Source organism: Dromiciops gliroides, chromosome 2 (assembly GCF_019393635.1).
Source record: "Dromiciops gliroides isolate mDroGli1 chromosome 2, mDroGli1.pri, whole genome shotgun sequence".
Lineage (NCBI taxonomy): Eukaryota > Metazoa > Chordata > Mammalia > Microbiotheria > Microbiotheriidae > Dromiciops > Dromiciops gliroides.
The window spans coordinates 474242681-474268907 of NC_057862.1; the positions used below are offsets into that span (position 1 = coordinate 474242681).

At 40.5% G+C, this 26227-nt stretch overlaps 1 protein-coding gene across 1 annotated transcript in view; it reads right to left on the reverse strand.

The window, feature by feature from the left end:
* ALK (ALK receptor tyrosine kinase) overlaps positions 1-26227 on the reverse strand; it is a 1073674-nt gene that overhangs the window by 298466 nt on the left and 748981 nt on the right. The gene's annotated exons all lie outside the window — the stretch shown is intronic.

The following is a 26227-nucleotide window of genomic DNA, read 5'->3' on the forward strand; positions in this document are numbered from 1 at the left end:
ACAGATAATAAATGTCTGAGGCAGGATTTGAGCATTGGTCATAGTAACTTCAAGCCCAACACCAATAAATGGGGCTCAGAATTGAACAGGAGCAAAACAGAAGGGAGAAGACTGTTTGGGAAACTGAGGAGTGGCTTTGAGGATCCTAGCCTAAGCTACTCATTAACACAAAAGTTATCCTTTTCCAGACCAATACTCTCTCCCAGTGATGCTATATGACAGTGAGTCACTGAAGACAGTAATCCTCCAAGAAGCAAAATGGCAGCTGACTCAAAGGGCCATAGAGATAACTGGTGGTGACTCAGCCATAAAGTCTATAGTCAACATTAACTTGCACACAATAAGTGGAGTAAAGGACATCATTAAGGAACCTTCTGAAGGGGAAAGCAGTGAGATTATATAGTGAAAGTGAGAGATAACAGAAGGATAGCCCTTGCTTATTATGCTGGTATTCCAAAATATTAAAAGATTTAGAGGAAGGCCTCAATTGTGTTTTACTGAGCTTTAAAATAGCAACAATAATAATAGTAATAATAGTGATAGCTATCATTTACAGAGAGCTTTAAGGTTTTTAAAAAAAGCTTTTGTAGGAGAGTTAATCTCTGGAGAATACCCCATCCTCCCATAGTAGAAAGCCCAGAATATAACCACAAAGTGATTAACTATAAAGATGCCTCTAGACACAGATCCCTTTATGATGTGTGAATGAACACCTTTGTCTTCCATAATTAAAGGGAACAATCTCATTGGAGAAGCAATAATTAGTCACTTTGCAGGGTTTTAAATAGCTAAACTCTAGGGACAGAGGTTCAGTTCAAGGAAGGGCAGGCCTGCAATATTTTGTGAAGGAAAAACCTGCAGTGGGGAAAAAGGGGGATTTCTGGCACTCTGTTTTCCCCATAGGCCATTCTATCTAGCAGGGACATTCTCAGAGGAAGATATCCTATCCAGAAGAATAGAATTAATTAGTGGTTCTAGAGATTTCATGGGCAGCTAGGTGGCAGAGTGGATAGAGTGCCAGGCCTGGAGTCAGGAGAGCCTGAGTTCAAATCCAGCATCAGATACTTATTAGCTTTGTGACCCTGGGCAAGTCACTTAGCTCTGTTTGACTCAGTTTCCTCATATGTAAAATGAACTGGAGAAGGAAATGGCAAACCACTCTGCTATCCTTGCCAAAAGAACCCCAAATGGGGTCATGAAGAGTTAGACACAACATTGACTAAATAAGAGATTTTAAAGCACAATTAAAGGAACAGAGAGACAAACTCCAGATGTCTAAAGATTCAAGAAAGGCAATCACTTGTGGGAGAAAGTGGTTTCAAGGAACAAGACTCCTGGATAGCTATCATGGTCAATAGAGCTCTGGGTTTGGAGTCAGGAGGACCTAAATTCAAATCCAGCCTCAGACACATACCAACAAAAATGGGGAAAAATGGAAAGACACATACTAGCTATGTGACCCTCACAAGCCACTTAACCTTTGTTTGCCTCAGTTTCTTCAACTGTAAAATGAGGATAATAATAGCACCTACCTCAAAGGTTTGTAGTGAACCAAATGAGATATTTGTAAAACTCTTAGTGCAGTGCCTGGTACACTGTAGGTGCATAATAAATGTTCATTCCCTTATCCTTTCTCCCTTATTGGAAGCAGATAAGGAGCCATCTATGGAGAAAAGCAGACTCTGGGAAACCCAGATGGGGTACTCACTCAGAAGAGACACTACACTTAAGGGGGACTGCCTGAGGAGGGGGGAGAAAACACACAAAGGAGGGAAAGATATCCAGTTCCTGTAGTACCAGGAGTTGTGAGTTGCCTTGGCCACATATATACCATATACGCATGAGTCTCACTACCACTGTACTCTAGATCTGAGCCTATGCTCGTTATGAATGCCCTATGCATTTGTGGGAGAGTACACCCCAGGTTATGGGGGGATGTTTTGTAGCTGCTGGTTTACTATGACATCTTAATTACTACCTTTATTAAGAGCTAATCTTTGCCAAGAAAAGTCCAAATGTGGTCACAAGGATTTGGACATCACTGAAAACAACTGAACAGTGACAAAAGAGCTAATCATGCCTACTGGATGGTCATTAATGGGAAACACACCAGTAGTAATTCATGAGTTATAGTGTTAGGTATGGGTAAACCACTTGAACCCCCCTCAAAGTAGCAGGTATGCCCCTTGAACCTTTGGAGACTCAACCTACATATGTGAGTGCAAGTAGCCCATTGAGAGTGTTACATATATATTATCTCATTTGATCCTCAACATAACCCTGTGAGATAAGTGCTATTATTATTTCATTTTACTAATGAGGACATGAGTCAGGGAAGTTAAGTAGGTTGCCAAGCAACCCTTAGGTGTCTGATATAAGATTTGAACTCAGGTCTCTGTGACACCAACTCCTTCACTCTATCTAGCATGCTGTCTGGTAGCCTCTTATGGAGGATTTATCGAAGGGCATGGACATGAATTATTGAGAATGATTGTGATTGGTGCCAAAGGATGATATCATAGGTCCATCAAAGCATATATGTATAAATGAAGGGTAGCCAACAATTAAGGTCCCTTTTACATTCCAAAGACAAGGACTTTAAAGGTTAAGGACATGAGGCAGCTTCATTACCTCAACTCTTGTTCAGGAGAAGATCTCAGCTTCAGGTTGTTCCTCAATGGCCCATTTTCTTTTCTTTCTGGGACTTTAGGAGTTGACCCTTCCTGATCCCTTTTATGCAATCAGAGTTCTTTCCTCTTACTTCCCCTCTCCTGTTTTATTTTTACACCAATTGAAAGTATTCTTTCCCTATTCCAAAGTTCTTAGAGCACTGGGTTTGAGGGTTTCTTACCCCTTCCCTGCAGCATACTTATTGGCATATATGTGTACAACATCTGGAAAATTGCAAAGTGCTTTTTTTACTTTAACAATTTTAAATTGCACAATTCTTTTGCCAGTCTAAAAAGAGCAAAGAATTAATAAAAACCCATACCACTGCAATATTAATTCCATTTGGTTACTTTTTATAGATCTATGCAGCAGAATGGGAAAGAATCCATTTTGTTCAGTCATTTCAGTTGTGTCTGATTCCTTATGACCCCATTTGGGGTTTTCATGGCAAAGATACTGGAGAAGTTTGTCATTTCCTTCTTGAGGTCATTTTATAGATGAGGAAACTGAGGGAAGTGACTTGCCCAGTGTCACACAGTTAGTAAGTGCCTGAGATCAGATATGAACTGAAGTCTTCCTGACTCCAGGCTATCCATTGATCCACTTAGATGCCCAATCCATACCACACAGTAATTCTGAGCATACCACCATGTGTATAGTAGGACAGGATACTTCTTACAAAGAGGGTCTGGGAATCATAGCTGGAAGGACTATGCACAGTGAACTGTTTCTAGTTTAGGATAACAAATAGATTTCTGCACCTAGAACCCAGGGATGTGACATGATTGCAAATAATCCCTACGTAAAACTTATAGATCCCTACATCCCAAATCAAAATTATAGATGGCCCAAAGGGAAATGGAAAGATCTATGCTGAGTGTGACAAATACTTATGTTCATCTCTCTGGGCCTCAGTTTCTTCATCTGTAAAATGAAGGGGTTTGATTACTCCCTTATAGGAGTTATCTGCATTTTAACTTTCTTCTGAGATAGCAAGCACCATGCAATGATGGTATCCTAGGATGTCCTTTGAACCCATAGATGTGGATTTGGAAGAGAACCAACCCCCTCATTTTACAGATGAGGAAACAAGCCCAGGAGATAGAATCATGTCAGTGGCAGAATGTGAATACAGATTTTCTGATTTCAAAGTCATTGAGCTCTTTCCACCATCCCTTTTCATCTAAGCTTTGTACCTGTCCCAGTCCTTAACACAGTGCTCTGCACTTAGAAAACACTTAATTATTTCCTGAATGAATGAGAACATTTTATAGTCACCCCAGTAGCTCTATACAACATAAACTCTCATGATTCTCCCCACATTTTTCCTGCCCACAAACCCTTGAGAGTAGAATGTCCATTCTCCTTGGCCTTCCAGACCTCCGTGTGACCAGGCAGGCCCTCTCCTTAATGGTAGTGTTGCTCTTTCTAGGAGGGGCTCTCTCAGCTCTCCTTCTCCAGGCACTCCAGCACCATGAAGGTTGTACCTGGAGGAAGGCCAATCCCTTCATGTTTGGGATCAAACTTGGGTTGCCTGTTGGTAGAGGAATCAAGGACAGTGGGGGCAAGTTTCAGCTCTTCTCCACCCATTCTAGGCTGGCAATTGGTTTGCCCTACAGTTTAGGGAATCCTGCTCTTTTCTTTTATGCCTAGTATCAACCATAGCAACTGTGCAGCCAGCAGTTTAATTATGTTTGAATTCCAAACCTATTAAAAGGATCAGCTTATAAAAGCCAAACAAGATTCCGGCTTTTAACCTCACTGGGCCTTTTAAGAAAACTAAATTATTGCATCCATGTGAATTTCCAAGACTGAACAGCTGAACTTTACGCTAATTACTGATTACTGTACTCTCTGTTGCCATTGGCTCTCTATGAAGCATAGGCTGTGAGCCATGGTATTAATTAGAATAGAGAGGAATGGTGGGGGTGGGGGATGGGAGTTATATCTTGGTGGAGCCCATCAATTACTACTACCCACTTTCTTCCCTTGCTTCCCTCCCAAATATCCAAAGACTTTTAATACTACTAATGGGAACACCACATTTTGCCCCAAATTTATATTTATGTCTGTGGTTCCTTTAGACTATTGTTCATGAGCTCAAATACAGATGAGACTTCCATAATTCCAGTTGCATGAATGACTAATGAAAGTTAATTAGTAAATGTTTGTTAAGCACTTTCTACATGGAAAATGTCGAGGAAGGCCCAAATGCTCCATTCCTGGAAGATAGCTTAGAGATTATAGGATTTTCTATTTAGAGCTAGAAGAGATATTGGCAGCTATCTATTCCAACTCCTTAATTATACAGATAGGGAAATAGGATCAAAGAAGTTCAATGACTAGTCCAAGATCACCCAAGTAGTAAATGATAGAGGCAGAATTTGAACCCAGGTCCACTATAGTATGTAGCATCTAGCACCTACTCCATTAGTTTTCCTCCTTTTTCCCTCCCAATTCTATAGGGATGGGGATTGTGAGGTTCAGGGATTTTCAGTGTCAGAAAGCCACACTTATTTAGTCAGTAGCAGAACTAGGTGTAGTGTTTAGATCTTTTGACTTCATAATGCATGGAAACAATTAGGTGATACATTGGCTAGAGAATTAGACTTGGAGTCAAAAAGACCTGAGTTTGAATTCTGCATCAGACACTTCCTAGGTATATGACCCTGTGCAAGTCACTTAATTCTGCCTCAGTTTCCTAGCAAGGACAATGGCACCTACCTTCCAGGATTGTTTTGAGGATACAATGAAAAATATAAAGTGTTTTTCCTACGTAAAAAGTGCTATATAAATGCTATTATTATTATTATTATTATTACCTATCATATTTTTTCTGCCATACTACACTAACTCTTTCTGTTGCATTAGGTTTTGAAACCCTCTTTTCAGCTCCCTAAGATGCTGGAGGGCAAGAATTTCTCTGATACGTCTTGTTATAATCCCCTGCTAAGCTTACCAGAGTGACTTACATACAGCAGCCACTGGATAAATACTGTTTATTGCTATTGCTGCTACTGATAAAAAGCTTGAGAGGACTCCTAGAGGTTTAGTTTCTTTTGAGGCTTCAGAAATGAAATGACCTATCCAAGGTCCTGATCACAAATGGAGCCTGTATAATGCATCTATTATTATACTAAGTAGGATCCTAGGCAGAACCCAAACTAGAAATTCCTTTGCCAAGGTCATTGCTGGTGTTAATATAGGACACTGCTGGGAGAGGGGAGAGGGGAGAGGGAGAGCAGTAGCAGCAAGAGTTCTGTTGCATTAAGAAATAGGGAAACTCCTCCCCAAAGAGACCTGGCTTCAACTCCTTGATGACTGAATGGGCAAGATTAATTCCTGGGGAAAAGAACTCCTTGGTTATATGATGAGGGCTGGTGGTCAAGTTGGGTGAGGCACCAGAGAGTTCAGGCTGGCAGATCACTACAGAGTGCCAAAATAGCAGGTCTCCAAATTGCCATGGGGAAGAAGCCTGCTCCTGAATACTGCCACTCTAGGACACAGCCCCATTGGGATCACTCTTGCTAAAGCACCAGTCCTAATGCTTTACATAATTTCAAATATATGTGTGTGTATATATATATATATATATATATATATATATATATATATATATATGATTGCTTGCTGCCTAGGTGCAGGGGAGGGAAGGAAGAATAGAATTTAGAACTCAAAACTTTAAATAAAAATGTTTACTAAAATAAAAAAATAAATAAATAAAGCACCAGGCCTAAGCTTTAAGTGCTACCAAAATCAAAGGCACCCAATGCCCTACTCAGAAATCGGAGGGATATAGCCAACCTGGGAAATGTCTTGGCCAATTTAAGATTGGGATAATGCCTTGAAGCAAACTTCTGCCATTGTGTTGTTTGTATTTCAAATGAGGCACGTAGGTTTGAAGCCATTTCTGAACACCTGGGAATCTAAGTGACCCTTTGGTCTTAAGGATATATCACCAAAACACTTTTCAGTTCAACCAATCATAAAAACACTCACCAAATTGAGACTTGACCCAAACTCTTTGGATAAAACTATTTTCTGGCCCTTTCCTTTCTTTATCTCCCTTCGCCTGTGTTTCCTTACACAATCATTGTTGTTTGTTTTTGTTGTCGTTGGGTTTTTTTTTTTTTTTAGTGAGGCAATTGGGGTTAAGTGACTTGCCCACGGTCACACAGCTAGTAAGTGTTAAGTGTCTGAGGCTGGATTTGAACTCAGGTCCTCCTGACTCCAAGGCTGGTGCTCTGTCCACTGCGCCACCTAGCTGCCCCTTACATAATCATTGTATGAGGAATACCATGATCCTCTATATGAAAAGTAGCTGCTGCTGATCATATTATCTTAGCTAGCAGGTTCATCAGAAACACCTACTATGTGTCAGACACTGCCCTAAGCACTTTAATCATATTATATCATTATCTCTTCACATAATCATGGGAGGGATTATTGCAGATTTCTGCAAGCTCATTCCCAGTGAGGTTTACATAGGAAGGGAAGGTATTTAACAGCCTTTCCCTGGTGTATGTGGAAATAACGGATGTAGCCAAACAACCCCAGCCTTAAAGCAGGGGGTCTTAACCTTTTTTTGTCTCATGGGCATCTTTGGAAGTTTGGCAAAGCCAATGGAGCCCTTCTCAGAATAAGATTTAAAAAAAAAACCTCATTATTGAAAGAAATATTACATTTCAGGAAAAGGTTAGGGAAAATTATGTTTTCAAGTTCATGGACTCCCTGAAGTCTATCCACAGACCCATGGTGGGGGGGGGTAGTCCATGGACCCCAGGTTAAGAACCTCAATCTTAAAAGGAATATGACTTATGGAGATCCTCAAGGTTAAACCAAAGCAATTACAGAACAAATATGAATATTTAAATAAGAAAGAAGTACATTTATGATTTGTGTAGGTAAAGAAGTAATTGTTTTCACCCTCATCCACTTTTTCTTAAGGATCTTTGGGCTGGGGTCAGGGAGATATCATTGGGGAAATGGATGTACCTCATGTCCTTGAGGCATGAGCTTGGGTCCATGTTGCTGGAGTCTCCCCAGATAAGCTGCTGGAGAGGGGTGGGGAACCTAGGACCTCAAATAGTAGAGGGTATATTCAAGGTTAGAGATAATGGGAAGAATGTCTTTCTTCCTCCTAAGGTCCTTCTCCATCAATTCAAAATCTGTTTATTCTGAGTAAGGCCATAACAAATGTATTTTTTCCTGATTCTCTTCTGGGAATGTTTAGTCTGTAGAAGAGGAAACTAAGGGGAAACATGATGGCTGTCTTAAAATATTTGAAGGTATGTCATGTGGAAAAGGGATTTGATTTGTTCTGCATAACTCCATTGGGGAAAACTAGGACCAAGAGGAAGAAATCACAAGGAGAAGGAGATTTCTGCTCAAAACGAGTTGGAATTTAGTAATTAGAGCTGTCTGAAAGATGGAATGGACTGTCTCAGGGGCTAGTGAGCTCCCCATCAGTGAAAGCCAACAAGACAACAAGCATTTATTAAGCATTTACTAGTGGAAAAGAGAAAGTGAGGTTGATGACTCTGGGCAATTCTGCCCCACTTAAATCCAATTCATGAGCCAGTCAACACATCACCTGTGATGTCATCAATCCTCTGGAAACAAAGGAAAAACAGCAGTTATCTATCAGGCATTGGGCTAAGTGCTAGGAATATAAATAGAAGCAGAGAGATAGTCCTTGCCTTCAAAGAACTTAAATTATAATGGGAGAAGACAACACATAGTTAATAGCCAACATTTATATAGGGCTTGATATGTGCTAGGCACTTTATAATTATTTTTTCACTTAATCCTTGCAACAGCTCTGTAAGGTAGATGTTATTCTAACCCCCATTTTATGAATGAAGAAACTGAGGTAAACAGAGGTTAGGTGACTTGCCCAGGGCCACACAGCTAGTACGTGTCTGAAGCCAAATTTGAACTCAGGGTTTTCTGACTCAAGCTCCAGCACTCTATTCACTGCAACACCTAACTGCTTCTAAAAAGGAAGCTGCAAATTTTATTCAAAACAAAGGCTGGACGAGCATTTTTCTGGGAATGTTATACAGAGGATTCTTATTTTGGATAAGGATTAGGGCTAGATGATGCTTGGATTTTTTTTGTCATTCAGAACTTCAGTGCTTCTGTGATAGACAGTAGTCTAATATTCTCCACCTCACTCCAAGAATTGTTCAGATGTTTGTCAATAGGCCTTATAGCTTTTATATACTTTAAATAGGATGGAAAGCAGCTTAACAATTCATTGAGCCATAAAATTTCAGAACTAGAATGACTTTAGGCATAATTTGTCCAACACTTTGGTTGAAAAGAAAAATCAGCTTCTTGAGGTGGCGTAGTGGATGGAGTGCTGGGCTGGGAATCAGGAAGACTCATCTTTGTGAGTTCAAATCTGGTGTCAGACACTTATTAGCTGTGTGACCCTAGACAAGTCACTTCACCCTGTTGGCCTCAGTTTCCCCATCTGTAAAATGAGCTGAAGAAGAAAATGACAAACCACTCTAATATCTTTGCCAAGAAAACCCCCAAAGGCATCACAGTCAGACATGACTGAACAACAAGGACAGAAAGGAGGAAGGATAGCATAGAATCAAAAATTTTATTTTTTTGGAGGAACTTTAGAGGCCAACCAACCCAACCTCCTCATTTAACAGATGAGGAAACTGAGGCCCACAGAGGGGGAAGTGGATCTTATCACTAATTTTATTAAAATCTGTGGATTTCAGAGGACAGAATCCTTTTTTGGGGGGTGGGGCAATGAGGGTTAAGTGACTTGCTCAGGGTCACACAGCTAGTAAGTGTCAAGTGTCTAAGGCCAGATTTGAACTCAGGTCCTCCTGAATCCAGGGCCTGTGCTTTATCCACTGCACCACGTATCTGCCCCCTTAATTCATTTTTTAGGAAGGGCATTAATACATTAGACTGTATCCAGAGGAGGGTGAGCAGGGTGGTGGTGACTGTGTCAAATGAGCAAAGACTGAAGGACCTGGGAATGTTTACCTCGGAGAAAACTTTGGAAGTATGCGACAGCTGTCTGTAAGGATCTAAAGAGCTGTCACAGGGAAGAGGGATCAACCTTGTTCTGCTTGGACAGAACTAGGAACAATGGATAAGGGAGAGAGCGAGACAGGTTTCTGATTGTAAGGGGAAACTCCCTAACAATTGGAGCTGCACCAAAGTGAAATAAATGAGCTTCCCGAGGAGATATGAAGGTAGGTGTTCTGGATGACCACCCATCAAGGATATTATGGGCTCTGAGGTCACTTCCAGTTCCAAGATTCTCCGAGTCTGATCTCTTTTGATAAACCTCCCTGGGCCAGCTAGGTGGCGCAGTGGATAAAGCACCAGCCCTGAATTCAGGAGGACCTGAGTTCAAATCCGACCTCAGACACTTGACACTGACGGTATGACTCTGGGCAAGTCATTTAACCCTCATTGCCCCGGAGAAAAAAAAAACAAAAAACCTCTCTGACAATTAAAGCCATTCAAACATGGAGTGATTTCCCTGTCACTAAAAGTCTTCAAGTGGAGAATACCTGACCAATCACTTGTCAGGGATGCTGTAGAGAGGGTTAGACATCCTTCAGGTAGGAACAAGACCATATGATCTCACTGGGGACCTTTTCAAGTACTGATCCTGTCTTGCCTCCAACAAGCATGTCATTTCACAGGATCTCAGTTTCCTAATCTGTAAAATGAAGGGGTTGGACTAGAAGGCTAGGATGTCAGAGCACTCTATGATTCTACTCTTTTTTATTAGCAGCTCTGTGTGAAAGCAGAGACAAGGACAGAAAATAAAGTGTAGGCTCGGAACTGCTTTTGCAGTTAGTTGGTCTGCTGAGAGGAAGTTAATGAGGTGGTGGTCAGGGGGGATCAAGTAAGGGAAAGAGAATTAAAACTCATGACCGGTCTGAACTTTTTGCATTATCTGCAGATTCCATTCACCTGTACCTGTCCCCTAGTGCCGCTGGTTATAAAGTTATCTATTAATGGCACCTTTGTGGCCTGACAAATGCAAGCAAGTGCCAAAAAAAAAAAAAAAAAAAAAAAAAGCCCTGGTTTATGATCAGCCCAGCAGGGAAAAGCTGACTCATTTGTAACTGGGGTTTAATTCTCCAGATCCAAAAAGGTTCCGTCACTCCTCCCTCCCGTGATAATTTTTTAAAATTCTCAAGGCAAAGTAGCAATTACATATTGAATGCTAAGGATGATTTAAGGCTAATAAATAGTTTAGGAAATTACTGATTCATTTTAATGAATTAAAAGTTATGAAATATTTATAATCAGCAACACCACCATTTAGTACCATTAATAAAATAAATACATTAGTGTTTTACTACTAGACATTGATGTCGATGACTGAATATTGCTCCAAATTACTTGTAAAAAGACCAATTATTTCATTGTGATTAATCTTTTCAATTATTCCATTTATGGAGTTGCAATTTGGAAGTAATTTCCTTTGTGGACTAGTGTGACCTCAAAACACCTGAAACTCTTTCTATCTATCTACCTTTCCCTTTGTTCATTCGTTTATTGATGACCATTTCTGACTGACTTTATTTCCAGGCAAGTTCCAAGGGCCAAATATTTAATGAAGGGCTTCCCCTATCCCATTCCAGCTGCCATTATGATCACTAAACACTTCTTTATCTCAGAAATTTTAACTTGCTTTAACAATGATTATGAATTCTAAAGGAGAAATCTATGCCAAAGAGCATCTAAACAAAACAGGAGAAAGGGAAGAATTCTCATTTTAATCCTGGCTCCATCATTAGACCATGGAAAAGGCATTTCCTTGTCTTGAGGCTCTGTTTCCTCATTGTAGAAGGCAGAAGGCACATGGGGAGCTGATACAAATGTATTGGAATTTGGCATATCCCTTGACCATATAAATGATCTGAGAGGCCTGGTATAATCTATAGAGACCAGGCCTCAGATTCAAGAAGACCAAGGTCCACATTCTGACGTACTGGTTGCCTGAAAGTATGTGAGTGATTTATCCTTTCAGTAGCCTGGGAAATTCTCTAGGACTGGACGTTGTAGAGCGGGTGAAGTCAGCAATGGTGGAGGGAGTTTCTTCCTTAGGAATTCCTTATAGAAATGAAATCATAGGCTTGGTTCAGAAAAAATTCTAAATCAATCAACAATAAATTGTATACGGGGGACTCACTGAGGAAGGTAAATTTCCATTGTTCATATAATTTACCTATAAAATATGTATTATTATTAGAGCTATACCTGAGATTCTTTAGTTCTTTCATCTGGAGCAAGCATTTTTGGGGAAGACGGAAGGACAGTATATCACAGAATAATACAATGATTTTTGTGGCACAGAGGATGGGATGGACAAAGGGACTGTCATGTTGGGACAGGATATTGCCCTGTTTCATAGAAAGTGTGGCTCTGCAGTCTGATAAAGGACAACCAGGCAAGGCACTGGGAAGGAGTTCATTACAGATAAGAAGTGGGAACCTGAATACCAGAAGTCAAGGGCAAAACCCATGTTGCCCCATGTTAGTTTTATTTTGAGCATTACTCCAGGCCCCCATATTTTAGACCACTCCAAATGGGGAACCATACTTCTCATACCTTTTATGATCAAGGTGAAGACCAAATATCTAAACTTTTGGGAGGGCTTCCTAATATGCCATCCACACTCTAGAAATTAGGAAAATTACCTACAGAATGGAGAAATGCCATCTTTGGGGCTTAATGATGGAGCCAGGATTCCTCATAGTTTCCATGATACAAAGTTGATGATATTTTTGCTCCTGCTTCTGAAGTAAAGTATTTGGAAGATAGTTTTGAATTTACCTTGGTGACTGAGTGCCCTGTGAATCAAATAAATGCCATCTCTATGTACCTTGCAAAAAGCTCTCTGATTATGAGTACATATATTCCATTCCAGGGAAAGGATAATGGTTAAGAATTCTAAGCATTCTGAGAACCTAGAATGTAAACACATGCCTTGGAGTACAGGGCCAGTTCTTTTCATTCAAGGCATAAATGATGTAAAATAACTACACAGAAAAGATGTTTTGTTAATGGGGAAAGTGGATCTCCAAATAAACCCTAGAAAGTGCTCTCTATGGGAGGTATTTAGTGCAGAGTGCTTTGAGAAGAGGAAGAAAGGGCTTTAAAACCAAGAAAGCTTTATTCCTCCCACCCCCTCCTTGAGCTGTGCAGAAAAGGAGACAGGTCGGGACAAGTGGACTGTGGCTATAATGCTGCACATTTACTAAGTGCTTTTAAATACATTCACAGAATTACAGAATACGTTAGATGTGGAAGGGAACTCAGAGAACATCCACTACATCTAAAATTCAGTCAATCAATATGCGTGGGTTAAGTCTTTACTGTGTCAAACACTGTACTGAGTGCTAGGGTTACAGAGAAAAACAATAACAAAAAATAATTCCTGCCCTTAAGAAGCTTACATTCTGATGGGGGAGATAATGTGTACAGAAATACAAATGTGCAAAATATGTATAAGTAGGTGGGAGGTTAACAGAGAGAGGAAAGTACTGGTAACTGGCTGGGGCTTGGAGAGGATGGGGAAAGGTCTCCTGTAGAAGATGGCATTTGAGGCTAAATCTTGAAAGAAGTCAGAGATTCTAATAGGCAGAGATGAGGACAGGGAACATTCCAGGCAAGACATACCAGCTTTCTAAGCCATGGAGACAGAAGATGAATCATCATGGCTGAATTGTAGAGCACATGGAGGGCAGTATTGCATAAGGATTGTGCTTTAAGGTTTGCAAAGTGCTCTGCAAATACTCTCATTTTGTTGTCATAATACCCCTGGAAGGTGGTATTACTTTTCTCATTTTTCAGATGAGGAAATTGAGGCAGTGGGTGATGAAGTGATTTGGCCAGGGTCACACAGCTCCTAAGTATCTGAGGCTGTATTTGAACTCAGGTCTTCCTGTGTCTAGGCTCAGCACTCTATCCTCTGTACCATCTAGCTGGTGTGTGTGTGGGGGGGTGTCAGGCTGTGAAGAGCTTTACTAGGGCATTTACTGAATAGTGGGAAGACACAGTTAAGTTAATGCTTTAGAAAAATTCCTTTGGCATCTGAGTGGAGGATGGATTGGAGTGGGGAGAGACTTGGAGCAAGAAGAACAATTACAAGACAATTACACGAGTCTAACTCATGAGAAAGATGGATCCCCTCTGCAATACACCTGACACATAGTCATGCAGCCTCCATCTGAAAACCTCAAGTGAGAGGGATTCACTGCTTTTCAACACAGCCCATTCCACTCTGGGATAGCTTTAATTGTTAGGAAATTCTCATTCATACCCAGACCAAATCTATGCCTTTGATATCGAGTTCCTTTGCTGTCCCAGTTGCCCTCCTCAAACCCTCTCTATTGTACCTATACACTTCCTAAAGTGTTCTGCCCACAGCTGAGCCCTTCAAATGGAATCTGACCAGGGCAAGGGACTGTCACACCTTTGATGTGTCCTTGGCACTCTGCTTTCCTCAATATAACCTAAGATAACATGATCTTAGCTGCGCCACACAACAGGTCTTTGAGGTGCCAGAGCAGATGCTTCTGTCTTCATGTTATGGCTAAAGAAACTGGAGCTGAGAGAGATTAAATGACTTTTCCAGAGTCACACAACTTCTAGATTATGTCTTTTGACTTCTGGCCCAGTTTTTTCTCTGGATAGAAGGAAGTTTGTAATGACATTCCTTTTTGGAAATGTTAAATCAATTTAACACTGCAAGCTTAAATTAGTCATAAAGAGCTGAGGTCATAGGGATCAAGGTCAAGTTTCTCCAGAAATTTTAGAGGTGGCCTAATCTGACTCTTTTATTTTATAGTTGAAGAATCTGAGGCCAAGGGAGGTTAAGTGAAGCAGTTGGATAGCACAGTAGAGAGAGTGCTGGACTTGGGGTCTGAAAGATCTCAGTTCAAATCCTATTTCAGACAGTTGTGTGACTCTTAGTGAGTTACCTCACTTCTATTACTCATAGTTTCTTCATCTGTAAAATAGGTGATAGATGGACAGACTCATACTATGTACTGATCAGTGTACTAAATTCTGAGAGTATAAATACAAATAAAAAAGACAATCCTTGCCCTCAAGGGGCTTACACTCTAATAAAGGAAAGACACCCTATAAAAGGAAGCTGTAAAGGAGGAGTAGAAGCAGGTTACACATGTAGAACTGGGTAGAAACACCCAAAGAGTAAGAGTTAGGAGGAGAGCCAGGTGAGAAGTGAACAGACAGTGTGGGGTCTCTCAAATAATTGTCCTCATAGGGTTACTGTGAAAATCAAATGAGATAATAACTTATGTAAAGTGCTTTTCAAATCTTAACACATTACATAAATGCTAATGGTTGTTATTAGGTGGCTTGGCTACATGGATGATAAGCACATGAAGTGGGCTTTGACTCTAGACCCAATGCTCTTTCTGCTGTATTAGAGTGATTCCCTCTACTCTACGAGGATAGGGTGTCAAAGTCATGGCAGAGGGACTTCGTTGTACAAAGTGGAATGGAAGTCACAAGACTCAAGGAGGTAACCTTCTGGCCAATAGTTATATTAACAAGCATTTGGCACACAATAATGTTTGCTTAACAAATGCTCACTGAATGAATGAATCAATGAATGGATGAATGATCTGTGATATGAGTGAGATTCCTCTGGCCATCACCAAGTCCAATCCCTGCTTTTATCTATGGTCTACAAAAGAGTAAATTGAAGATCAGGCTAAGGAGCTGCCTCTGGAAAAATGAAGCATGACAGGTCTCGATGTTGCTTTGAAGATTGGATTCTGCTTCATAGAAACCCCCAGTTTTCATCAGGATGCCAGGCGCCTGCAAGCTAATCCTTCATTTTGCACAGTTTGGTTTTGTCCCCCTGTTCCAGATGCTGATCGCTTCCAAACAGCTGGCCAATGATTAGATCCCATTTCTGCTGTTCTTATTTCTTTTTGGCTCTTCTGCTGGCCTAGGATGGCCCTCCTTCTCCACACTTTATTTATTGCTGGCTTCGGTAGAGTGGATATAGAAGGAGAGGACAGAGCTGCACATTTACAACTGCCTGCCAAGACTACAAGATGCCTTCATTTTTCCAAGTGAAAAAGTCTGGGATAAAATATCAGTCTATGTTCTATCAGAGCAGGGGCCTGAGCTGGGAAAACATACAATCAAACTAGTCTGGCTGCTGTTTAGTCTGATTCTTTCAAAGCCTTGGATATAATTATTTTGCACTCAACATGATTGGCTTCAGGTTAAGGACCTCAAAATATTTCAGCAAAATTGTGCTGAGATATCTTTACTAACAGAAGATACAATATAATCACGGATTAATCAATTAATAATCATAGATTAAATGTCTACTTTGTGCTTGGCATTGCACCAGGTGCTGGAGATGCAAAGAAAGGAAGGAAGGAAAGAAGCATTTAATAAATGCTTGTGCCAGGCACTGAATGAAATATTTTGGAGATCTTTCGTTTAATCTTCACCACAATACTGGGATGTGGGTGTCATTACTATTCCCATTTGACAGTTGAGGAAACTGAGACAAACAGAGCTTCAGTGACTTGCCCAGAGTCATAGAGCTAGTAAGTGTCTGAGGCTGGATTTGAATTCAGATCTTCCAGATCCAATTCCAGTGCGCTATACACCTCACCACCTAACTACCAAAGATAATACCAATAACAAATATGAAATGGTCTCTGTCCTCAAAAAACTTCTATTTTATTGGGGTAAACAATATGTACAACTATACAACATATACACATTGTCGAAATGAGTACCCATGGAGTCCAAGCTGGATATATGTGTATTATTTCCCTTCAACTCACTCTCTGAAGGGCCCCACCACACTGGTCTTCTTGCTGTTTCTCACAAATAACATTCCCTCTACCATCTCCCTGCTTTTCCCTGGAATGTACTTTATCCTCATCTCTTCCTCTTAAAATCCATAATTTCCTTAGAGGTGTAGCTCAAGAAAAGGTCTTCTTAATCCTCCAGCTTCTAGTGCCTTCTTCCTCCAATGTATATTGTATTTATATAGCCATATGTATATGTCTCCCCCAGTAGGATGGAAGTTCTCTGCAGGCAAGGACTGAATCTTATTCTCATTCATTCTCATTCTCATTCTTTGTCTGTCTGTCTGTCTGTCTCTCATATTTTGAGTACACAGTAGGTGCTAAATAAATACTTGTTGATATATGGACATAACTCATTTCCTAATCAGTGCAAGGTACAAAACCGGCTCCTTTTCCTGGACTCACAGGCTTATAGGTTTAGAGTTGTGTAGGGGACAAATTTATTATGGGGAGAGTTAATTGGGTGGCTCATGGTAATATCGAGGTTCAGAAAATGAGAGACCTCTAGGTCCAAAGTTTCCTCCCTTTCAAACTGCTTTTTTTAGTTATTTCTCCCAGGCTAATAAGAAAGGAGCTTAACAGCCTCTTTTTCACAAACAAACCAGGTTTTATTAATGGGAATAAAATTTACAACAAAGGTGAAGTTAGTACAGCCAGGGACAAGGGAATAAGGGAAGAGAAAATGAATAAGCTACCTGGCTTTATCAAAGACTGACTCAAACCCCAAACTTGCTTCCTTCTCAGTTAGCTCAAACAGCTGGACTCAATTCCACTCACCACCTGGGGTCCATAGTTTCAATGGGAGTCAGCAGTGCAGTGCCTCTCCAGTACTCTCCTCCACTCACCAGAAGGAAAAAGGGTCCTCAGTGAGAGTTCCCCTTTTTACCTTTTTTCTCTCCCTCCCCCAAAGGGGAGGTCCTTCAAGCTGCATGGCTGAGAGTGGTCCCCTAGTGACATAAGTAGTACACTAACATGCCACTCAGGGCAGGCCAGGTGTGGCCTATATCTAATCATCCCCCAAGTAGGTACTTAGTTTCTCATTCTCACTAAATTCAAACAATACTAAATCAATCAGGTCAGGCCCCTGGGCGTCTGCCAAATTCCATTATTTTATCATACTCCCCCCTTTGTTTCTTCAAGAAATCCAAGGTGTTTCCTCGATGAAACAGTTGGAAGGCGCCTTTGAAGTTATATAGTCTCATTTCACAGATGAGGTATTAGAGATCCAAAGAGGTTACACAGATCTTTCACAGGTAGCACAGAGAGGGTCCAGGATCCAAGCTCATATCCTCTGACTCCAAACCTGTGCATTCATTTTCCACTGTATGAGAACTTGAAATATGTAGAAACAAACAAGATAACTTACTAAGATTTCAGGCTCCCTGAAGAATGGGCCTTGGTGCTATTTTTGCCTTTGCACATTTCCCAGCCTCTAGTTGCTTGCACACAATGGGTAGTCACTAAATATTTGTGGAATGCAAAATCTTAAAAATGGAGATTATGGTATCTACCATTCTCTCTCATTTTGCCATTGTGTGCTTCCAATGGGGTAAGGTACAAAACCACTTTGATCACTGTCAAACACTAGACAAGTATAGAGTATTATTTATTGTGAATCATAGAAATGTAGTATAGGAAGAGATCTCAGTAATTATTTAGTCCAATCTTCTTATTTTATAGGTGAGGAAACTGAGGCCCACAGAGACCAGGTGTCTTGCCTGAGATTACATAGTCACAGCTGACTTGTGGCAATGCTGTCACCAAAACCCAACTCTACAGATCTTTCCATGACCCCACGGAGCCTCTCTGTATTTCATGTTCAGAAAACATAAATATTCCTTTTTACAGCAAACCAACTTAATCCATTTTAAAACAATCTCAGGTCTGGAAAGATGTATACTCAGCTCTTCAAAGTTCATGACATAAGAGGATTTTGAGTGGGAAGAGATGGCAGGAATATGGACTAGGCCTGTGCTTCCCCTTGGTGTGAGGGATTCTCAGGTGATGGAACTCCTTCTGCCAATCCAGGTTGGTACCTTTTCTGCAATTCAGTGTCTTGTCTGGGTGCACACTGAGAAGTGAGAGTTGACTTACCCAGAGTCACAGCCAATAGGTATCAGAGTCAGGACTTGAACTCAGGTTTTCCTGCCTTCAAGACTAGCTCTATCTGTTATGCAACCCTGCCTTCTTTAATCCAAAGCTGTCATTTCACAGATAAGCAAAGTGAGGCCCACTGAGGGAAAATAAGTTGTTCAAGGTCACCCATATGACGAAACAGCAATATGTGCCAACCCCTGTGCTAAGCACTTTACAAATATTATTTTATTTGATCCTCTTAACAACTCTGAGGTAAATGCTATTATTACCCCTATTTTAGGAATGAGGAAACCAAGGCAGACAAAGGATAAGTGACCTGCCTAGGGTCACACAACTAATAAGTGTCCAAGGTTGAATTTGAACTCAGGTCTGCCAGACTCCAAATTCAGTGCTCTATGCCCTGCACCTCCAAACCTGGAGATGTGAATCAACTCACCAAGGTTTCATAGATAAGTGAAAGAGGTGGGAACTTAACACATTTCCTGTAACTCCAAATCCAAGAGCTCTTTATCTTCATTAGAGCCCTATTGTTTGCTTCTCTAAATTGACTTTCAACTTATTCTGTGGTCTGGGCAAAGAAAAGGCATCCTTAGTTTAGGTGGTTTGGGAGGAGGAATCCTAGCAACTGAGCAGAGTAACAGTGACCATACTTCAAGAGGATTATCCAGTCCTTTCTGGCTTCCCTTGAGGACACCTATAATTTCATTCCTTGTCTTTGTGTCCCAGAACAGTGACTGACACATAGTAGGTGCTTAAGAAATGCTTCATTGATTGATTGTAAGCCTATCTACATTGGGGCTACTGAGATGTTTTCCTGGTGACTAAACCATAATGTAGTATGTAAGATATGGTGTGGGTAGCTAAGTGGCACAGTGGATAGAGTATGGGACCTGGAGTCCAGAAGACTCATCTTCCTGAGTTCAAATCTGGCCTCAGACACTTACTAGCTATGGTCACTTAACCCTATTTGCCTCAGTTTCCTCATCTGTAAGATGAGCTGGAGAAGTAAATGGCAAACCACTTTAATATCTTTGCCAAGAAAACCCTAACTGGAGTCACAAAGAATTGGACTCAACTGAAATGACTAAACAATAACAAAAGCTATAACATGGAATCATTGAAAGAGTACTTAATATGCATTTCTATCTCATATCAGCTACAACCTAGCAATGTGACTTTGGATAGGTCCCTTAACCTCTCTGGGCCTCAGTTTAATTTGAATGGGTTGGACTAGGTGATCTCTCAGGTCCCTCACAGCTTTTTTATTATTTGATTTGATGATTCCCCTATATCAGGTTATGACCCCAACAGGCTCTCTATGGAAAGGAGGCCTATAAAAATGGGTTGTAGATGCCCTTAGGCATTAGGTACCTTTAGGTGATAAGGCATTACATGTGAGGAATGGATAGCCAATTTAAGAAATGGCTTCAAGAGGAATTGCCATTTTCCTTGCGTGTTTCATTGGTATTGTATAGATATAATTATGGAATCCTCCAATCTCCAAAGATTTGCAATTAAGGACCACCTCAAAGGGCAAAAGAGAAGAAAACACTGGAGCATGAATTGGCTGCATTACATTACAAATGAGGGATTGTATTGGAGAAGTGTGGTAAAGGATTTCGTCAGAGAAATGTAGGACAAAAGATAGATTGGCCAATCTAGAAGCATTCCCTAAATACCTGGTATGGGGCATGTATTGCCTTAGGTATTGAGGATAGAAATGTCAAGGTGAGGCAGAACCCAGACTCAGGAAAATAATAACCTTCTAGGGAAAATCAGCATGCTATGATATAATATATGAAACAAGACGGTGCACTGGAAAGAGTTGGATTCAAATTCAGGCTCTGACACTTACTATCTGTGTGATTTTGAGCAAGTGACTTCATTTCACAGTTTCCTCATTTAAAAAGGCAAGTTGTAGAAGATGACTTCCAAGTTGCCCTTTCAGTTCTGGATCTATTTTTCTAAAAACCTATGCTTACAAGTGAGTAAATGCAGGGTAGGTACAAAATAAATACATAGCTGGGAAATTAGAAAAGGCCTCTTGAAGGCAGTGTTATTGAAACTGAGTCTGGAAGGGGAGTAAAGTTTCCAAGAGGTTTCAGTGAAGGTGAGGAGGGAGAGAATTCCAAGGATGGGGGACAGATTATGCAGAATCCCGAAGGTGAGAAATAAAATGTTGTGTATGAGGAACAACATGAGCCCTGAGCCAGGACAGCCTATGCATTGCCTCTGTAGCCATATGGGAGCATATGTGGTGATGCAGTGGATAGAGTGCTGGGCCTGAATTCAGGAAGATTCATCTTTCTGAGCTCAAATCTGGCCTCAGACACTTACTAGCTAGATGACCCTGAGCAAGTTACTTAAGTGATACTATTTGGATCAGTTTCCTCATCTGTAAAATAAGTTGAAGAAGGACATGGTAAACCACTCCAGTGTTTTTCCCAAGAAAACCCCAAATGGGGTCACAGATAGTTGGACATGACAGAAAAATTACTTCAGAACAACAACAACAATGTCGAATACATAAGGAAGGTGCCTGATATACCAGATGAGGAAGAACATTATCAGGGATATCAACTAAGAGACAGTTGTGACAACTGAGGTTTATATGTACAAGAGCCTTGATAAGAGGGATGGCACTTGGTAGAAGGGACAGAAAAGATGGAAAAAAAACAAGAAAAATTTCAATAGAAGAGATGACAATCTATGCAGTAGCTTCAATATAGGGGATAAAGGAGAGGGGAGATTCACAATTGACTTCAGGGCAGAAGGCTTATCTCTTATATCATGTGGATGGATTTCCAGTTGAAGCCAGTCACCAAAGAAGGCAGTGCTACCAAATAGTAATAATGATAATTGAACACACACATATACATATATATATATATATACACACACACACACACACACATATAATTTTAAGTTCAGCAGAATGCTTTATATACTTCAGATTCTGCTGAGAGATGAGATCATTATATGTCAGTGGTGATAATATTCCAAACAATACCATAGAAGTTTTTGATAAAACTGGGGATATTTAGCATAGTACTTGTCATACAGTAAGCATTTTCATTCATTCATTCACTTACACATTTATTCATTAATCTTGGAAAAGACTTAAAAGGGCTATGATAGTCAACTATTTAATTATTTTAGAGAAGAGGATAAAGACTTGTTTATTGTTCATGGCCCTGGAGGAAAGAACTTAAGAATGATGAGTAGAAATTGTGCAGAGGTGGAATTAAGCTAAAAATAATGGAAAACATCCCAATAATTAGAGCTGTTCAAAAATGGAATGGGTTTCTTCAGGGGAGTAGTAAATAGCAAGTTCTCATTGTCCTTTGTGTGATCTTCAATTTCATTTCTATTGCTCACAGCCATACAACATCAAAGAAACATTCAAAGAAAATGACAATGAATGGAAATCCCCTTGAAGAGATTTTCCAAATGAGTGATACATTCAACTGGAGGTCTTCAAGTGGATGTTGGATGACAACTTCTCAGGGACACTGTAGATGGGATTCGTGCTTTGAGTAGTGATTGGATTTGATTAACTCTAAATATCCCTTCTACCTTGGTCCTCTGATGATGCCATGACACTCTCTGTATGAGGCTGGTCATAAGGAGACATTTTCTGATGAATAAGAGAGCTAACCACCCTCTTCCCTCTCCTCCCTCCCTCCCTCCCTCCCTCCCTCCCTCCCTCCCTCCCTCCTTCTCTCTCTCTCTCTCTCTCTCTCTCTCTCTCTCTCTCTCTCTCTTTTCTCTTCTCTTCTCTTCTCTTCTCTTCTCTTCTCTTCTCTTCTCTTCTCTTCTCTTCTCTTCTCTTCTCTTCTCTTCTCTTCTCTTCTCTTCTCTTCTCTTCTCTTCTCTCTCTCTCCCTCTCTGTCTTTGTCTCAGATAGGAGGAAAAGTTAAAATAAATAGTACAGAAGATCAGGGTGTTTTAAAAAAGGGGGAAATTGTGTGTTTTCTTCATCTTGTCTGCTCTTCCATGATGATGTGACAAGGATGCCAGAAGACTGTAGTCTAGAGATTTTAACTGGCATAGCATTTAATTCATGATCCTTTGGGCCCATGTTCTTTGACAGCTCACCAAACTTCTTTCCTCTGAGCCTGTTTACATATATTCCCCAATGATCTCCTTCTCCTAGCTCTGTCTTAATTTTAGTAATAATAGCCCAGAATTTCTAAAGCATCTTATAGTTAGCAAAGACTCCTTACCTACATTATCTCCTTTGCTTCTCACAAAAGACCTGTGACTTAACATAAGGATTAAAACTTTACAGCTGAAAGGGACCTCAGGGGTCATCTTCTCCAGAGGCATCAAACACAGCAGCATGTGACTCACTACACTCTCAAGTGCAGCCTAAACCAGATTAAAATGTAACTGGACATATTTAACATAATACATAAAATATTATAAAATATAGATTTTATTAAATTTTAAAACTAATTCAACATAAGGCCTTCAGGGATTCTTGGGTTCACATATTTTGTTGGTGGTTGTTCAGTTATTTTTCAGCCATATCTGACTTTCTGTGACCCTGTTTGAGGTTTTCTTAGCAAAAAATATTGTAGTGGCTTGCCATTTCCTTTTCCAGCACATTTTACAAATGAGAAACCTGAGGCAAATAGGGTTAAGTGACTTGTCCAGGGTCATATAGCTACCAAGTGTCTGAGGCTGTATTTGAACTCATGAAGATGAGTCTTCCTGATTTCAGGCCCAGCACTCTATCTGTTGCACCAGCTAGTTGTACTGTGTTTAGATTAGTCAGTCCCTAATTCTATTAGAGTTTAAGACCACTGATCTAGTCTACACCTTCTCATTTTATAGATGAGGAAACTGAAGCCGAGAAGTGTGAAGTGACCTGCCCAAGGTCTTACAGGTAGAAACTGGCAGAGCTGGAATTTGAACCCAAATCCTCTGTTTCCAAATCCAGAACCCTTTCTCCTGGACTAGGCAACTTCCCATAGGGAGAAGGTCTTATCCCCATTTATAGATGAGGAAACAGAAGCTGAAAGAACATGAGATTTACCTAGGATGACACAGCTACTAGATGCCTGAGGTGACATTTGTTCCTAGGTCTTCCTGACTCCAAGTCCAGGGCTCTATCTCCTTCACCACCCTCTTTATAGCCTATTTCATCCCCCAAACCCCACCGTCCAAAAGGCACACTTATATCTGCCAGAAAAAAAACAGAGTGCATTAGGGATACCCCAAAGAATTTTCCCCATTTGTAAACAGAACCAAGTTCAGGATTGAAACTGGGTCTTCTTGCTTGATAAATTATATGTGACTTGATCCTCTCTGCTAGAGGATCATAGTACCATGGATTTAAAGGTGGAAGGTATTTCAAAGCCACCTAATCCAACCCTCTCCTTTTATTGAAGAGGAAACTCAAGGTCGCTGAGGTTAAATGATTTGTTCAAGGTCACCCTAGGAGGATTTAAATCAGAGGGAGCATTTGAATTCATGTTTTCTGACTCCAGATCTAGTGCCTTGTGTATACTGGTTAAACAAAGAACCACCTGGGTCCCTTCCTCTCATCCTTCAAACACTTAACCTCACTCTTCCATGGCTATAGGTAGGGTGGAGAGGAAACAGGTAAGAAGGTAAGGAGACACTGTTTCCTCTGCAGGAGCCTTGACCTTGGTCCAGGTAGGCTCACCCCAACAGAGAGCAAGGCACTGATTTTCTGAGTGTTGTCTGGGCTACTTGGGCTAACCTGTCTAAAACCAGAGAAGTAGAGAAGAAAGAGAGAATATTTTCCCCCTTTTTTCTTGGGAGGACATATTATTAATGCATATTTGAAGGACTTTTTGAATCAGCAAAAAAATAAAAGAGTCAAGTCACAGGCCCAGACAGTTTAAAACCAGAATGGACCAATCCAACATCTTTGTTTTATATATGGGAAAATGAGTGTCAGAGAGGATAAATGACTTATCTGTGCTCTCACAAGTAAACATCAGAGCCAGGATTCAAATGATCATAAATGTAGAGCTGGAAGGAACCGTGAGGTCATCTACTCCAATTTTATAGATTAGGACACCAAAGGTCTGAGAAGTCATAAGTGACTTCCCGGGTTGATTCAGGTAGAAAGGGGCAGAGCCAGGATTTGAACCCAGGACTTTTGGCTCCAAATCTAACTCTATCCATGGCACCATGAAGCCATTCATTAAACCCAGGTGTCACCAAGAAGTTCAAGATACTTTCCCCCAAATCCTGATGGCCCCCTTTAAAACCAAGTCCTTTCATTTCAAAAGAATAAAAGAACAGAATTGGATCTGGGGTTCCAGGATTCAATTATATGCTCATAGTACACCCTCAGGTAATCCAGTCCACTGATACGAGGCACCATTTACCAAGAAATAGAGTGGGTGTGATGGAAACAATTTTCCAGGAGAGAGCTGTTGAGAAGAAATATTGGCCAGGTAGTCTGAGATCTTTCTATCCATGGGACAAAGAATTATTACAGGATAAGCAAAGTCTTTTATACAGGTTTCTGTCACGAGTCTTATGCAAAGGGAATCCCTCATCCACTTTACCCTCTGCCAAGGATGCTCAAATGGATTTATGCTAATACCAAGAATTATGCCTGTTCCTTGACACATCCCCTATGACTGCTTCATTGCAGTACAGGCCTCCCTCATGCATCGCTAGCTCATTTCTTTAGCCTCCCTTCCATTACAGGATTCAATGACAGAGGCAAGGACCTCATGTACCATTTGTGAGCTAAGAAATTGCAGGTAATTTATTCTTGGTTGAAAGGTGGAGGCATTTGGGTACAGAATATTGCATGCTCTGTTAAATGTGTTTTTACTTGCTACAAGGAAGGATTGTACATGGAGAGCTTATAGACAAATGGCAAAATCAAGACTACTTTTTAAAAAAATTTCAAGTAAGACAGAATGGCACCAGCAGCACAACTTGAGCTATTACCAATTTAATGAAATGACCAACAAAACATATCAACAACTGCATAAAATAATACATTTTTGTTCATGCATAATATAAACATTCAGAAAGCTCAAATTATTGGAATTTTCTGGGAACCTGGGCAACTAGGTGGCATAGTAGATAAAGAATTGTGACTGAAATCAGGAAGACCTGGGTTTGAATCCTACCATAACCACTTACTAACTGTGTGATCCCTCCCTTCCTTCTTCCTGAGATGTGAAGCTAGTAAGTGACTTGTCCAAGGTCACACAGGTACTAAATAATAGCCATAATCTTGCCTCTACATTTATCACACTTTGCACTGTATCATGCTGTCTCTATGAAAAATGGTCTACTTTTTAGAGGCTGTGTGGTAACTCTTTTTTTTTTTTTTTTTTTTTTGCAGGGCAATGAGGGTTAAGTGACTTGCCCAGGGTCACACAGCTAGTTAAGTGTCAAGTGTCTGAGGCCGGATTTGAACTCAGGGAGTCCTGAATCCCGGGCCGGTGCTTTATCCACTGCGCCACCTAGCTGCCCCTGTGTGGTAACTCTTAATAAAGGGGAACTCCAAATATCCAATTTTTCAACCATAGTGGACAAAAGGGGTTTTACTCAGTAAGTATACTCATTTGATAGATAATGGCATTCTT